Here is a 12,798-nt window from a genome sequence, read left to right as displayed (position 1 = left end):
TGCGAACCAACCGCAACATTGTGCGGCTGATCAAATATATCCAGCGGCAAAAACATTGATTATTACAACATTACAACTACAGCACCCTGCGCCTAGAAAAATGTCAAACTTGAAAGCAAATCTGGTCATTCAAAGCGACTTTTTGTGTGTGTGCCATTCAGCTCCAGCCACTGCCACGGCGTTGTACAAGTGGCCTTATTATCGCATTTCATGTGTTTGAGAGCGGAACTCACGGCTCTCCAGAGACAACTTTGTCTTTTGAAGTAGCTTGCCAGCCAGCGAGTTGGATGACTGATCAGCTGTTTCGGAAACGGGGACAGGAGGCTATCAGGGATTTTAGCTCCACAACAGCAAGCAGATGGTGTTGTGTGTGTGTGTGTGTGTATACACGTACAAACACATGCCGCGCATGCACGCATTGACATCGACTTGAATTACGAAAGCCTGCAGGACCAGTTCAACACAGGAATGACGTGCGTACACACCAGACACAAACTCCAAAGCATCTAACGCAGATTTAAAGACACGCAGCGTCTCCCTCTGAAGCTGTTTAACATCCAGCATGATTAGTTATGAACACACGAGGTGCGCCACAGCACACACAGAGCTTCGCGGCATGATTGGATGCACAACACTCACAAGTTACGCTGCCGTGTTGCTGCTCATCCGCAGACCGTGGCCAGCTGCTTTGCTGTCACACACAATTACTTGCAAACAGGTACTCGACATACACATTTGCTGACGCATGACGTTTAGACACACAGACACGTGTATGTTACGTCTGCAACGACTCATCTGCACAATCATTTGTCACCATTTATCTCACAACAGCATCCAAAGCAAGGCATTGTTTTGTAAATCCTGTACAAAGATAGCAACGCTCATTTTGGAGTATCAGCATGAGGCAACACTGACATTCATTTTGAAAGTCACCTGTTATGTAGTGATGTGTAAATGAAGCTTCAAATCTGCTTCATGAACCAGTTGTAGTATTCTTGGACTCCTGTAGATGGCACTCTTTGTTCAACATTGGGCTGAAACCTTTTATTTAAAGCAACAGTGCCATCTAGAGGACTCCAAAATACAGCAGCTGGTTCATGAAGCAAATTTGAAGCTTCATTTTCCCATCACTACCGTTATGCAGATGTCGGCCTTACTGCTCAGTGAGAAGATATCAGACATTACATCACATCAGAGGTGCTGCTGGCCACAAGCTAGAAGTGACTTAGCCAGCTGGACATCTGTGACCCATTAAAAAGCTGATAAGCCCGGTGAGCCTTGTGCATGTTTCACAACCATGTCAGGTGGGGAAATGGAGCACAAAAGCTGCAGTTCATATCTTTGAAATAAAAGCAATATAAATGATTGTAAAAGAAAAAAAAAATCCACAAATTCAATGATTTAAAAACGATGCTTTCCAAATGCCACAACCACAACAAATAGCATTGCCTGAAAGTTTGCCAAGCCAGAATATAACGATTCATCCTTCTTTTCAAAGGATATCAGTATAGACTTTAAGTCTGCGGATCCTGATGTTTGTCCTTTGAGTTTTTTGCATATTGCAGTTTTGTTTCATTTTCAATTGTGTTACATTTCATGGAATGAAAGTAGTACAAAAAAAAGGATCAAATACACTAATGCAGGGGTGTCAAACTTGTTTTTCTCACGGGTCGCGTCATAGTTTTGGTTTCGCTCCGTGGGCCATTATGACACTGGACCCATATAAATTATCATCAAATTATTATTATTACATATACACAATAAATTTAAAAATTAAAAACTAATTTTTAAAATTGCAACCCAGGAAAATGTCGTTTGTTTAACGACCATTTAATTCATTTTTAAAATGTGATTGATAAAGAAAAATAGCCGGCAATATTTTAACATTTTTAAAATGGACGACAATTTGAAATTTGAGTATTTTAGCAAGAAACGAAGTCGCGCCTTCGCGGGCCACATAAAATGATGTGACGGGCCGGATCTGGCCTCCCGGGCCTTGAGTTTGACACCTGTGCACTAATGGATTGACATTAGCGGTGATGCTGTCATACAGATCTTGACGTGCAATCGAATTTGTAAAAGAGGATCCAAAGTTGAAAAGGACATCCTCATGCAATGGAATGAGATGAAAGCAAACGAGCATCCGTCATTAACATCACGGCGAGCGTTGTGCGCATCCTTTCCCATTAACACAGCAAAGCAGATGTGTGTGTGGGTGGGGCTTATTGATATATATGACAGTTGGGAGTAGTTTGTCCAATATTGAACCGAACGCGACCTTGAATATCATGGGGTTAGATTGACTCGATGGTTATGTTGTTTAAAAAAACAAACCAAAAAAAAAACAATCCAGGAGTGACTGAACTGAACTATTTTGGCACAAGGTTGGTACACGTTTATTGAAAGCTGTTTTCCGTTCTGCTGAATCTCATTTAAATTTTTTTCTTCTGGATCGTCTCCTATGGGAAAATGGTGTAATTTATGCTTCTTGATTTGAAGTCTTCTGCTCTAGTTTTCAACATCGTACACTGCAGCGCTGCGACTTTCTTCGTTATGTTGTTTGTGCCTTTGTGTGACGTGTGTGTGTGTGTACTGACTGAAGGTGTCTTAATGCCGGAGGCAAACTGGCACACTCAGCAGATGGGGGAGAATGATCTCCTGTTTGTTGACAGTGCACCTAAATGTGTGTGTGTGTATATGTGTTTATGTGCGTGCACGTGCAGAAAACGTGACACGACGAACGTGCTTCGGAGAGTCGTAAAATAAATCATAAATTCGTAGGTCTATCCAAAAAGCTCCTAACCATATGTGAGCAGGAAAACAAGCATTTGACTTTAATACATGGGGTGGATTTTAGAATACTGTTATTGGCCGTTAAAATGATCAAATCGGCAAAACGGATTTAATGCAAAGGAGGAAAAAGCAGGAAACTAAAAAGAAGCAAACCGACGGGACAGTGAGGAACACCTGGACAAGACACGAACGGCTGACTAGTAAACAGAATGGACGAGGCTGACAAGGACAGGTGGACACGAAAACGCGAGCAAGACAGACATGAAACAAGCCACAAGAGAAACAAAATCAAACGTATAAAACAAAAGTCCAAATACACACACCGGCGAGAAAAAAAACAATACATATCGATTCAATTTTGGAAGACATCATTCATCATCTTGATTTATGAATGAACCAATCAGCTGGGCAAGGTGCTTGATTCCAGCTGTAAATGGAAGACCAACTTCCTTATTTTTTTATTCCATTTTCACTTCCTGTAAACGTAATCTCCTAATCCATGTCGTCAATATAGCGCAACACATTAGCGTGTGTTGTACGCAGAGCGCCGGAGACTGAGACCGTCACAGACCGGCAGAAACCAATGACGGCCATCGTAAACGTTTTAGAAAGCTCAAACCGCTTCCTTCCATCTCCCGGTTTTAACACACAAAGATACGCAGTCCAAGCAGAATCTTTAAAGGGCAAAGATAGCATCTCCACTCCAGCAAAGCTATCATCTGGCATTTCATTTGCCAAATCTATTAACCCCCCCCCCACTCACCCTCAGCCTCTCATTCAGACTTTTTGCTTTTGCCCCTCTGCTTCCTTATCAAAGCAAAAACAAGATTAGCTCCCTGAAATGACTGATTTGGAAATTGATTTTGCCTCTTATTTATTTAAGCAATAAGTAAAAATCATAAAACAGCATGCTTTGTTTCACAGTCGAGGGAGTTTCACAACTTGACATTTTTTCAGAGTTGCAACGAAAGGCTTGCGATAAGATCGAGAAGCGGATTCGGTGAAGCAAGAGATTCTCTTCTCATTTGATTGATAAAACTGCCAATATGGCATCTCGCCATCGCTTTCCTCTTTTGGCACAACCGCGCCGCACTGACAGCGGCCGCCTCTCTATCTCGAATGGATCCTGAATGGACAGGCCAGTTTTAGAAGCCCAAAAGTTCGAAAGACGACATACACGACTTGTATCCTTTTGAAAGCAACTGCCTCGCAAGGTTTGAAGATGGGTCTAGTTGACAAGGATCAGACAGATGGCTTGGTCTCTACAAACGTGTGTGTGTGTGTGTCTCACAACGGAGTGTCGTGTGCAGCCGAGCGTGCGTGGCGCAAAACAAAACCTTACAAACATAGAAACAGAAGAGATTATGAATAATTACGATCGGCAATCCTTCATCTAGATCAAAACAAGTCGGTAAAAATGTGGTCCCATTCATGAGTGAGCATGTTTAATGCATGTTCGATTGAGTTAAACCGGTTGAATATTGAAATGGCGAATGTTTGGACTGGTAAGAGGATAAAGGCAAATGATTCCTTTTGTATAAACGTTTGAAGTGTTGCGACAAAAACAATGACAAGAATGGAATCAAACATCATTGAGACGACTAAAAGAACGGCGCGGGTGTTCGACAGGTGCGATGAGATGGATAATAGGGTGTTTCTGCTATTGTGTTGCACACAGGTGTCAAAGCCAAGACCCGGGGGCCAGATTTGGCCCGCGACATCATTTTGTAGGGTCCGCGAAGGCAAATCATGTGTGTCCTTCAAAAAACGGTAAATTAAAAAAAAATACTTGAACAGACAACTTACTGGCCTAGTTATCCATCAATTTGTTGTTAATATAAGGCCATCATGCATACGGGTTTACAGTCATAACAGCTCTCCAAAGGAAGCCAGCTGACTTACTGCGTCTCTACCTGGTACGGCGGCTGCACTGAGGCAGAAAGAGTGAGGATCCAGAGGACAGTCAAAACAGCGCCGAGGATTATTGGCTGCCCTCTCCCCTTCCCGTCAGACATCTACGCCACCCGGTGCCTCAGCAGAGCTCATCAAGGACAATACTCACCCGAGCTCACATCTGTTCGACCTGTTGCCCTCTGGCAGGCGCTGCAGGTGCATCAAGACAAAGACTAACAGACTGAAAAACAGTTTCCATGCACACAACTACCCTTACCTTGGAGAACTGCAACATCATGTGTTTTATTCATCTAATTTCATTTAATTATTTAATCTTTCATTAATTTCATTGCTATATAATTAAATTATTTGTCATATTGCACCGAAGAAGGGAGCTCTCCAATCTCAATGACGATAAAGCGCATTCTGATTCTGAAACCATAACTGCAAAGTGGCCTGCAACAAAGACAATTTATTCAAAAATAGGGCCAGATTATTGACAAATAACTCTCTTTGGGTATCTAAATGATTCCATAATGCGGATTCTATCGGAGAGCCAACAACGGAGTTATAAGGCATTGTTTCATCATGAAGCCAACTCAACACTAAGCTGATTATCAGCAGTGACACTTTTTCTCATTGATCATTTCATCATGATTTCCACGTGATCGATGTAACGCAGTTTCAAGGTCGACAGCCCATCAAAATAACTGAAGTATAAAGATGGAACATTTCACCGTCAGACGGTGACTCGGTCAGAACTTCTTTTGTCTAATTAGTACAGAAAGCGGTGCTTCTCAATTATTTTCTGTTATGCCCCCCAAGGGAGAAGAAAACATTTTCACACACCCCCAACTCGCCAACTATACGTCGTATAATTTGACTCTCAAATTGTTCAACCCTGCATAACATTGTATTCTTATTAACATTAAAGAAAACAAAAAAAGAAAGAAATATAGGTCAACTTCAAAAAATTATTCTAGTATCAAAAAAACACAAAAAAAAAAAAGCATGTTCCCCAAGGTCACATGTGCAACCGCCCCACTAGCGCACCACCCCCAAGTGCAGCTCATCCCACTATTCGAGAAGAACTGGCCTAAAGGGAAAAATAAAAAAAAGTTTTGTCATAGAAAACATTCCAGCATGAATGCTTAAAGCAAGAAATGCTTCCACATAAAAAGATCCAAATCTGTTGCAAAGCAGACATTTTCGGTACACACGGGCTCAAATGTAGCCAAAGAAAATCATTCAAATTCCATATTTGAGACAAACATCACGATGAAGCAAATCAATACTTTTTACAGCCCTCCGAAACGGACAGACTTTGCAATTTGTGCTCCCGTGGCCTGAGCTCATGAAATCATACGGCGCTTTGAAGGACAATAATAGCTCGAAATGGACAAAATGTGCTGGAAAACACGGGATCAATAAATTGACCGTCACGGTCAATTCACACCAGAAAGATTGGTCGACGTGACGTCAATATATCCCTGTTTATTTCTTTAAAAAAAAAAAAAAAAAGATAAGGCCTACCTTTCCGATTGTATCTTCCTTCCGTATCAATCGTCCCACCTGTGGTGGAAACACAAACCAGATGAGGGATTATCAAAAATGCTCTGCACCACTTGGTAGAAACATGACAACGATTGTTTGCAGATGTGAGTGCGAAGGTTTTCTGTGACACTATCCTCTTAGCGTTATGCAGTTCAGTTCAGTTCTCGTCAGTATTTTTTATTTTTGGAATAAAATCCCAAAATAGAGCAAGATTTCATTGGCGTGCAAGTAGCACGCTAAATTGCGCTTGCTTACAGTAGCGTTCGACGTGCTGCTAGATGTTCATCAGTGGTTGTCAAAAAAAAAAGAAAAAAAAAAGTCACATCTGTGTTACAGCTGCACAGCATCAAGTTGGTCGGATCAGGGTTTGGCAATTCAAACAGCACTTGGAGAACTGAACTGAATTGAACTTGTCGAGGTTATCAGGTGCAATATCTCCAAGTCAATTCCGAGGATGACAACATGATTGCAGCATGAGTTTTACTGGCCGTGGATTTGTGTGCTGGAGGCTGCTACTGATTTGACAGTTTTTTTTTTTTTTCCAAAAAACTCCACGTAAACCAGTGCTTCTACATTATTCTATGTTACGCGCCCCCTAGCAAGAAGAAAACAATTTGCGCCCCCCACTCTCTGACGCAACTCTCAATATTAGCATTTTCGTTGCAAAACAAACCTACACCGTAGAGTTAATACTCGCTGCACACAAGGGGCAAGGAGAGCGCCACTGCCAACTACTGGAGTGGAGGTGCAATTACACATCATTGTAGTGCAGGGGGAAAAAAAGGGTCACACGCGCCCCCCTCAGCATCGCACCACGCCCCCCAAGTGGACCCCGCCCCACTAGTTGAGAAGCACTGAAGTAAACCAAGTTCAACCAACGTCACAGCTGTAAAATGCCACGTGACGGAAGGATGGCCCGGCCCAAATGATATTAGCTTCATGCCAGCTAAGCATGCCAAATGGAGCTGGAGATAACTTGATTGACAGTGGAGATCATTAAAACGGGAAGAGAAACAATTGTTCTCCCTCGCAGCCTGAATATGAATCATGCAACCAACTTGGATGTGTGAATGCGCAGGCAGGACTCTCCGGAGAGGAGACTTGGTCTGTTGTTTGACGTTGGCTCTCTCTTTTTCTGGCAGAACGCATTGAAATGGAAAGACTGAGGGCTTTGGATAATGGACTGTCACACAGTGGCACAGTGCGTTGTCTGCTATTCCCTCAGACAGCCTCTCCTGCTAGTGCTACACGGCCCCTCTTTTCAAGCCCAAGGAGTTGCTGGCCAGTGGCCAAGCATCACTGAGTGTATTTGAGTGCATGTGAATAGGTACGCTTCTATTTGTGCATGGATTTTGTGTGGGAATATAGGAGGTACTTCTTAGCGAAGAGCCATGCTTATTAACACCCTAAGTGCTCTCTATTTTCCATTGTTTTTCCACTCTCCTCGCTCCACACCTCATCTCAGATGCCCATCTCAGCAGAGTTCTCATCAAGGCCGAGAGAAAAATGGTGACGGGGCGCAGGAAAGACAAGTTGGAGCAAAGTCCTCAAAGTAAACAGAATTTGAGGAAGAACACGAGCTGAGGCCTCCTGCTGTTGACTCTGCTTGATGCTGAGAGCAATCAATACTCTCAAGTCGGGGCATCACCTCAGCTTGTTTGTCCCTCATGGTCTGGAAACCTTAGTTAGAATAATTAGCTGATTTTTTTTTCCATTTCTTCAGACAAACGGAGGTTCTTTTTTTACCTCTACTAGTTTCAACGTGCAACTGCCGTCTTCTTCGGGAGCTTTAAAAAAAAGATCCAATCGCATCCGGGTGGCATCACTTCTGGGTATAGAGTCACGAAATTCATTTTGCCTCCTTTGAAGAAGTTACCATATTTTCCGGATTATAAAGCGCGCCCGTATATAAGCCGCAGCAACTCTTTTTGGGAAAAACTAAGAAAAAAGTATATACAAGCTGCACCGGGCTATATGTCTTCTATGTTTTCAAAAATAAGTTGTTTACTGCATGTACAGAACAATTTTGTCTTCTGAATGCACATGAAGGTACATAATCAGATTGTTAAAACAGTGCCTTTTAACACGGTAAAAACTTTGCTAATTAAAACGTAAAAAAAAGAAAAAAAAAATAGAGAGATTTATTTAGCGTATTTTCAGAACTGCAGTGCGCCCCTAGTGGTGAAAGAAAAATCCACAGAAAAGCCACACTCTTACTGTGCATCACACAAGACTGCGGCCTTCTGCAAGTGCTTCCTTTTTGTGTTAGTGGGATTTACTCGGATGCCTGCCGTTTTTTGGTTAAAAGTGACGGTTTTGTCGCTCGCACACACTCACCGTAAGGCACATTAACGGCCTCGGAAACCTTTCACAAAAGAGCCAGCGAATGTCTGCGGTTGCCGTTGTGCTCGGGTGAGGTGTTTTTTCGAGCAGCTCAGCTTACTCCAGCTCGGAGTGCCATAATTCTATATGAGTCGGAGTGTGTTAAGGTGGCCGTGTAATGACACACCTGGGATGTGGGATAAAGAGGCCCATGGCTCCTGTCTGAGAGATGGAGGGCACCGGGACCAGAACTAGTTTACGCACATCGGGGCACCACAGAAATTGAAGCGGGCCTCTTCCATCTTGTTGAAATACAGTTGAGGCAAAGCCACGTTGTTGGGTTCCTTGGATCAAGCGTATCTCGTTTTAACTGCCTTCCGTACTGTGCATTGTGCTTGGCGTGGGTGGCCGTGTGCCATTTTGCCCTCTGGGCCCTCTTGTCTGATTAAAAAGAGGCGGTTTTTGGAGGCCATGACATCTGGCATGGTTGGGGCACATACACAAAACAACGGCGTATACATCCTCCGGCAAATAGCAAACAGAGCGAGAGACGTTCCGACTGGCCCAAACTGAAAGAAGCCGTCAATGGAAGCAGACCCAGCACTGCCGAGCGGACCCCTTGAATGAGGGGTCCTGTTTGATTTAATCCCGACTATGCACCCTGAACCCCGTGCGCACACAGATTTCACAGGCATTACGCAGGGCCGCTGTTTGCACTGAGGCAACGCAACGCAGAGAGGTAACCCGCTGGGGATGCCAAAGGTTTAGATTTTCCCATGATGGCAACCACTCTCACAGGATAGAGGGCGAGTAACCAGGAAGGAATCCGGCCCTTTTCAATGGCTGCTGAAAAGAGAGCTGTGAAATTGTCAGAAATTTTGCTGTGTATAAACAGGAGACTGCAGGGGGGGTTCAGGCAGGGGGGGGGGGGGGGGGGGGGGGGCTCAGTCTGGACCAGACTAAACTGCTTCCCAGGACTCTTTCTTCAGTCTGTCGTGGACACTCCTCCATTTATCACTGCCCAGCCCTGTCTCAAATTAATTTTCTCTCTCGGCCTGTCCCCCTTGCCTGTGAGCAAGTCCCACACTGTGAGGACACGTTGACCCACTGTGAGGACATTTTTGTACATGGCATTCATTTGTCTAGTTTGGTTTTGTTCGGTTTTTCTGATTGGCAGACGGATTGTTCGCACTCATTTCTTGCAAAAATGCAACATTTCCCTCCAAAGTAAAGACGTATTTTTAACCAGAAAGAAAACAAACCTTCAAAATAGACTACCTAGTATTGTTACAATTTTATCGCGAAATATGTGGATCGCTTGCCCCGATTAGAATCATCCTCGGCTTTAAGTGAGCATGACCACACATGAATTTTGCTAAACATTTCAGCGGTTGCTAAGGGACGGCTTCGGCTCTCGCGAGCATGCCGAGGGAACGAGGAGGGGGTAACCAATGTCCTCACCCAATGACCACACTCTCAACAGACTGCTCTTGTCCACTAAAGAAAAACAACATTATTCTACTTCCGAAATACAATCAAACGCAGCGTGGAGCGCACACTGAAAAGCCTTAATACCCACGTGCTGTCAGATGGATTTCAAGTGAAACCGCAAACAACTGCCACAAACACATTTAAATGACGTCATCCAATCGTATGTATGCACTTCATATCAGTTCAAAAATGTGCTCATAAAATGATGGAAGTTCAGTTCTAAAGAGTTAAGTACAAGTTATTTTTAATTTTAATTATTATTCTCATATACTCGTCCTACACTTACACTACAAGTACAATACAGGGTGCATTATCGTCAATATACACTTCTATTTGATTTTTTTTTAGCTAGCATTCAAACCGATATCCCCATTTGACGGCTTAGGCTTTTGCAGTTTTTCGCAAGCCTTGTTCATGGCTCACCGACTGATGTTGGAGCAGCGTTGTAAATTTGATGCCAGGCACCAATCACGAGGGCCACACCGAGTTCAAGTTATTGAGCATCATAATCTTCGTCTTGAAGTCTTTGAACAACGCCAAGTCATTATAGGTCAAGTTTTATCGCTCTCCGAAGCTTTTGTTGGTGCGGAGTTTCAGAACAACCCTCCAGACAGATTTTCCCGAGCTTTGCACGAATGTCTGTTGTAGAAGGTTAATGTTTTCGTCAGGCGTGGTTGTAAGAGGTGTTCCGCTGTTTAGTTTTTCAAGGAAACTGACACGTAGTGATGGGTAAATGAAGCTTCAAATCGGCTTCATGAACCAGTTGTAGTATTTTTGGACTCCTCTAGGTGGCACTCTCGGGTCAACATTGGACTGAAAGCACAATGAATTGCCATTTTTTTAAACCCTATAACCCAACAGTGCCATCTAGAGGACTCAAAAATACAACAGCTGGTTCATGAAGCAAATGTGAAGCTTCGTTTTCCCATCACTACTGACATGGATAGTGTAAATGAGGTTGAGCTACATGTTGTGACGCCATTAAAGCTACTCCAACAGGCGCTGAACTGTCATCAGGGACAGAAGTTTTTATTTTTAAAAGTCTGTTGTCAAGGGCTCACGCTATTTTCGGCAAATGACACCAACAACCGGTGTGGCAAATTAAAGGAATTTAACCAACCACTGTAGACCATCAAAAAAATATTTGCTGATGTGACTTTTAATCCCACGAACAGTTCCTACAGCGCATGACTCTTCATCAGATATCATTCAAACCCAATTGAGTTATTAATTTTATATCGAGCAATAAAAGGTTTGAAGAAGATGAGCTGAAAAAGGCTTTAATTAAAGCGCTTTGACCTCGAAAGGAGTTGAAGGCACGCTCGTTCTAATATGTGACTTCGACACTCACTGATGCAGAAGGCGCACAGCACAGAATACCAACACCGTAAAACCCGCCTCGTAAATAAATAGAACACACTGGCACGACTCCAAGTGTGGTTGGTGTAATAAAAGTAACGGGAGCATGATTAAAATAAGCAATTAAAAAATATAGATTGTAAACTTGATTCAAACCACAAAGTCAAACCCCGATTGACTTGGTCTGATGCAATCATTTCGAGACGTGCATTTCCTTGTTGAGCAAGCCGGAAACCTCAGAAGCAAGTTCTAGCGAGTAGGATAAGAAAGAAGAATGGTGTTTTGGCAATGAGTGGCTGCTACCTCTCTTCAGAAGAATGTGTACAAACTCAGAGCGAGGAGTGATAGGATCGTGACGTAAAACTTTAGCCTTGTATCCAATCGAGAATAACATCAAAGGTCCCAGGTCAGATTCCAAAGCAAATCGTCGACACGAACGCTTCATTTGGACAATTCTCTTCCTCCAAGTTGGGCAAAAGCCCTTTTCGGTTCCAGAATGGCGAGATCCAGAAAGTGTACCATGATCTCAATCTCAACAAACACCTTTAGGATTTGAGTAGAGAGCAGAGATGTCCCTCTCGACTGTGACCTCTGACCCCACACATTCAAATCTCGATGATTTGACAAAATATCCCACAGACACACAAAATCCTACCAAAAAACTGACGGCTATGTTCCTAAGTTGTAAAAAGTCAAGCCGAAATACTTTTGACAGTACAGTAAGTATTCCCACCTGCGGAGCTCTGTCAAACGGAAATTCCCTCACCTGAAAGAAAAAACATTGATATGCATTCAATTTTCTACTACTATATTACATTAACGATAGATTTTTCACAACGGAAATTCCGATATCCGGAACCCGGAAGCCATTGCGAAGCCCGCAGGAGCGCAAACTCAAGCAGTTCCCGCTCCATACAACGGAAAAACTTTGACCGCCCCGCCATGATTGGATCCAAAATGGCGACTTAGAAATGACTTCTTTCACACGAGTTATGTCGTCTGTAGATCACGGCATCCAAATGAAAAAAAACGGTAATGACCGATGAGGAGAGAGTGAAATGCATCCGATTAAGCGAAAAAAACAAAAAAAAAACACGGAATCGATTGTGGCAGTTTTCCTGCTCAGATGAAAATTGCTTGCGGCTTGACGAGTGAATTACAGCGGCGTATATGAAAGTGTCTCGGAATGTGTTAACTCTTGTCGTGCTAAAAACTTCCCGCTAATTAGGGCGAAGGCTAGCTCAATAGCGCCATCTATGGGCATGACTTTGAAGCGTCCCGCGGCTGGCTTCAAAAGTGGCACGACATCAGTTGAGCAATGCCGTCTTGTGGGGTGAGGGAGGGGCGGTAAAATTAGAGAGCGAGTGGAAGAAAAAAACTAAAAAG

General features: G+C 43.2%; 1 long non-coding RNA gene across 3 annotated transcripts in view; it reads right to left on the bottom strand.

Annotated features, from left to right (window-relative positions):
• Positions 1-12,798, bottom strand: part of LOC148337588 (uncharacterized) — a 243,301-nt gene that overhangs the window by 126,099 nt on the left and 104,404 nt on the right. For 2 of the 3 annotated variants that reach the window (XR_015843108.1, XR_015843116.1), the window contains exon 3: positions 6,220-6,258. This is a non-coding gene — a long non-coding RNA (uncharacterized LOC148337588). Of the gene's footprint in view, positions 1-4,695; positions 4,897-6,219; positions 6,259-12,798 lie in introns of all 3 variants that reach the window. The other variant, XR_015843115.1, reaches the window with a different exon arrangement.

Source organism: Idiotropiscis lumnitzeri, chromosome 5, assembly GCF_059441095.1.
Source record: "Idiotropiscis lumnitzeri isolate Australia: NSW breed Sydney's pygmy pipehorse chromosome 5, RoL_Ilum_1.0, whole genome shotgun sequence".
NCBI classification, from domain to species: domain Eukaryota; kingdom Metazoa; phylum Chordata; class Actinopteri; order Syngnathiformes; family Syngnathidae; genus Idiotropiscis; species Idiotropiscis lumnitzeri.
Note: the sequence above shows the minus strand (reverse complement) of the source record. Positions and strands in the feature narration are given on the sequence as shown.